Here is a 4,927-nt window from a genome sequence, read left to right on the forward strand (position 1 = left end):
TGGCTCCAGTCCCGGCTCCCGCCCCGCCCGCGTCCCGGCCCAGCCAGGCCAGCGGCCCCGCGCCCCGCCCCCGTGCACCCGGCTCGGGTCCCGCCCCTCGCGCCCCGCCACGCCCCTCGCCCCAACGCCACGCCCACGCGCCACGCCCCCCGCACACGGGCCTCTGGGCCGGGCCACGCCCCTTCACCCCAGGGCCCGCCCACGAGCCCCGCCCCCTTACCCGGGCCCCTGAGCCCCGACCACGCCCTCTCGCCAGTCCCCACGCTTGATCCCCGCTACCCCTGCTCTTGCCAGGAGGCTAGAACATCCCGTCCTGTGGGGGTGAGGGCCTGGCATTTTTAGAGCTAATATTACTTTCCTTCCTTTCAGCCAGCCCATGTGTGTGCTGGGGGTTGGAGGTGTCCTTTCCACTGGTGACACGACGGCAGCTCCAGAGTTTGATACCCAAGTGTTCACAGGTTGGTGGTGCTGACTTGGGGTGAGCGGGTGTTTCCAACTTTTCTTATAATGAGCATACAAAATTTTTTTAAAAAATAGCTAATTAGGTGTGATTTTTAAAAAATGGAACTTGTTTGAAAATTTCATACTTTTTGAGAATGTAAATTATATACTGTAAAATTGGCCTTTTTAACTGTGCAATTCAGTGGTTTTTAGTATAGTCACAAGTTTGTGCATCCATCAGTATTATCTAATTCTACAGTATCTTCATCACCCCAAAAAGAAACTCTAGTCCCTGAGCTATTAGCACCCAGTTCTCCCTTCCCCTCAGCCCTGGCAACTGCTATCTACCTTTTGTGTCCATGAATTTGCCTATTCTGGACATTGCATATAAATGGAATCATGTAATATATGGCCCCTAGTGTCTGACTTCTTTCACTTAGCATAATGTTTTTAAGGTTCATCCAAGTCGTAGCATGTATAAGTATTTCATTTCCTTTTATGGTCAAATATTCCATTATATGTATGTAGCACATTTTACTTATCCATTCATCAGCTGGTGGACATCTTGGTTGTTAACACTTTGATTATTCTGAATAATGCTACTATGAAAATCCAAAAATCCGAGTGCAAGTTTTTGTGTGGACATATGTTTTCAATTTTCCCTCTCTCTCTTTTTTTTTTAAGCCCATCTCACTCTGTTCCCCCAGGCGGGAGTACAGTGGCACATAATAGCTCACAGCAACCTCGAACTGCTGGGCTCAAGCAACCCTCCTGCCTCAGCCTCCCAAGTAGCTGGGCCTACAGGTGTGCACCACCACATCCAGTTAATTTTTTTTTTTTTTTTTTTGAGACAGAGTCTCACTCTATTACCTGGGCAAGAGTGCCATGGTGTCAGCCTAGCTCACAACAACCTCAAACTACTGGGCTCAAGCAATCCTTCTGCTTCAGCCTCTCAAGTGGCTGGGACTACAGGCATGCACCACCATGCCTGGCTAATTTTGTCTATATATTTTTAGTTGGACAATTAATTTCTTTCTACTTTTAGTAGAGATAGGGTCTCACTCTTTCTCAGGCTGATTTCAAACTCCTAACCTTGAGCAATCCTTCTGCCTCGGCCTCCCAGAGTGCTAGGATTACAGGTGTGAGCCACCATGCCTGGCTGCTCAAGTGGTTTTGACTCTAAGTTCTCTAATACATAATGATATTGAGCATCTTTTCATGTACTTATTAGATATTTGCATACCTTCTTTGGAGAAATGTCTATTTATTTTTCTTGCCTATTTTTAAATCGGTTTGTCTTTTTATTGTTGAGTTGGAAGAGTTCTTTATATATTCTGGATACTAGACCCTTATCAGGTATATGATTTGCAAATATTTTCTCACATTCCCTGGGTTGTCTTTTCACCTTCTTGATAGTCTACTTCAAAGGACAAAAGTGGTTTTATGAGGATGTACAGTCTATCTATTTTTTTCTTGGGTTGCTGTGCTTTTGGTGTCATACCTGAGAAACTATTGCCTAACCACGCTCATGAAGATTTGCACCGATGTTTTCTTTCTTGCCAGTACCATACTATTTTGGTTACTGTAGCTTTACAGTAAGTATGAAATTGGAGAGTGAATCATTCAATGTTGTTTTCCTTTTGTATTTTTTATTTATTTATTTATTTTTTTGAGACGCGGTCTCACTCTGTTGCCTGGGCTAGAGTGCTGTGGCATCAGCCTAGCTCACGGCAACCTCAAACTCCTGGGCTCAAGTAATCCTTCTGCCTCAGCCTCCTGAGCAGCTGGGGCTACAGGCGTGCGCCACCATGCCTGGCTAATTTTTTTATGTATATATTTTTAGTTGGCCAATTAATTTCTATTTTATTTTTAGTAGAGACGAGGTCTCGCTCTTGCTCAGGCTGGTCTCGAACTCCTGAGCTCAAAGGATCCGCCCACCTCGGCCTCCCAGAGTGCTAGGATTACAGGCGTGAGCCACTGCGCCCGGCCTGTTTTCCTTTTTTAATATAATATTATTTTGGCTATTTGAGGCCCCTTGTAATTCCCTATCAATTTTAGGATCAGTTTTTCCATTTCTGCCAAAAAGCCAGCTGGGAATTTGTTAGGGATTGCCTTGAATCTGTAGATAAATTTGGGGAATAATGCCACCTTAATAATATTAAATTTCCTCATCCATGGACCTAGGATGTCTTTCCATTTACTTAGGTCTTCTTTAATTTCATTCAGTGATGTTTTGTAGTTTTTGGCATACATCAGGTTTGATTTTACATTGGATTCATAGAAGGCAACGATTACCTTTGTGTCTCTTAACTTTTAAAAATATTTTTGATGAAACATGGCATACAGAAAAGTCCCTAAAAGATGAATGTACAATTTAGCAAATATAGCAAACACCCATCCAGAGCAAGAAATATATCATTACCAGCACACCAGAAGCTTCCCCCAAGCCCCTTGTCATTTCCTTCCTTTTTTTTTTTTTAACTATCCATGTACACATCCCTAAACAAAGGAGTGTTGTTTGCCTGTCATTGAGCTTTATGTAAGTGGAGTCATCCCCTCTGTTCCCTTTTGTGTTTCTATTTTTTTGTTCAACATTATTTTTGTGAGATTCATCCACATTCTGACACCTAGCTGTAGTTCATTTTCATCGCTGTATAGTATTCCATTGTGTAAATAATATATTTATCCCTTCTTTTGTTTCGGACACTTGGGTTGTTTCCAGGTTTGGCTATTATAAGCAGTGCTGACATAAGCATAGATCCTTTTTTAACCAGAAAAAAAAAAGTTACCAAAAACAATTTTCAGCAGCATGAGCAAACATATTTGTAGAGTTTTTTCTGCAAGGAGCTGCAGAAAGAGCAGCTGCTTTCTTTCCAAGTCACTTCTGATCGTGCAAAAGCCCCGTGACCTCCTTCCGAGAGGACCCCAGACCATAAACGGACCCTGGCTGAGAGTTCTGTCAGTGAAGTGTCTCAGCTTTTCACGGGTGTGAATAGTTTTAAGCTTGGATTTTGCAACCAGCCCTGGGTTTTGGCCCATGGTGGGGCAAGAGCGTGGATTAGACTCCCTCCCATAGCATGGTCATTTAATCCTCCAGGTATTTGGGCGGAGGGAGGGAGGGAGGGAGGGGACAGAAGAGGTCTTTTGGCAACCTGCTGTGCTGGCAGATCAAGCTCAACTGTATCTTTCCTGCTCTATTGAGATTAAAGTGCTTTGCCTCTCCAGTTGAACGGTGGGCTATTTTACAGACAATTTTGATCAGGAAATTGCTTGGAAAGCAACCTTCAAAGAACTTTCCTACTTCCTACAACCAGGGGGAAAAAATGTGAAAGACACGCAATGAGATAGCCTCAGATTTCTAAGATTTAAGCTTGAACTTAATTTTCCACCATCTGGGCTCACTGATGTTGCCCAGATGGGTCCAGATATGGTCAATCAGGAGGTGAGACTCGTGACTCCCAAGCTGCTGGACGGTCTCGGGCCGCCTGGCCTGGCCACCACCAACGGGAGCCGGGGATTCCCGACCTTAGGCGGCTCAGTGGAGTTCCTGGGGCTTTAAGGCTTCTCCTAGTCCAGGGGCTGCCGGTCCTCTGGGGAGGCCTGGACAAGAGAAGCCCCAGCCTGTGAGCTGCCTCTGGTGGTCCTCACCCCACTAGGCACGCGATGTTCCATTAGCCGCACCTCACATTTCTGGTCTTTCGGTCCTCCCTCCCCCTCCTCGTCTCAGGGGGAATTTGTGAGAAACCGAAATGGATTCTTCGTTCGACCCCAAGTCACGTCTCTAGGGGCTGTGCCAAGCCAGCTGGCGGATGTCTGCTGCTCCGTGTCCAGCGTCCAAAGGGGCTGTGTCCAATGTCCTGACACATCGTCTAGCCACCCTTGCACCCTAAGTGTCTAGCTGCAGAACTAGGGGCCCAGACCCAGGAAGACCCCATAACTGTGGCCTGTGGCCTCAGGAGGAGGTTGGCTTTGGTTGGCTGTCTCCTCTTCCTCTCAATCCAGGAACTGGCACAAGATTCTCCTCCTCTGACAACTGCAAAAGGGGTGACAGTTTGGTGCTCTAATTTGGAAGAGTCCTGAAGGACTTTCTAAGGTCAACTCCAACGTAAGTTACAAGCCACAAATGTGGTTTTTAAAACTAGAATAGTAGAGGGACTTTCCTTGTGCTTTCGGGGAAAATGTTGACCAGCCACCTTTCTCATTTCCCTGTTTGAAGGTGAGTATGGGGCAGGCTCTGCCTCTGGCCACTGCCCAAATCGTCACTCAGGGAACTTGTCTCGCCCCCTCCTACCCAGATAACATGGGAGTGATGGCTGTGGAGGAGGAACCTGGCCCACGGGGGCCCCTCTCCATCCTCCCCCCACCTACAGCATCGCCACAGGAGGCTGTGTGACCCCAGGCATGTTCATGAGGCCACCGGGGCACACAGATGCAAGAGCAGGACAAGCCACATTTCTGGAGCCAGGGGCCCTGCTCTTCAAGGGCA

This window comes from Microcebus murinus, chromosome 2 (assembly GCF_040939455.1).
Source record: "Microcebus murinus isolate Inina chromosome 2, M.murinus_Inina_mat1.0, whole genome shotgun sequence".
Classification (NCBI taxonomy): domain Eukaryota; kingdom Metazoa; phylum Chordata; class Mammalia; order Primates; family Cheirogaleidae; genus Microcebus; species Microcebus murinus.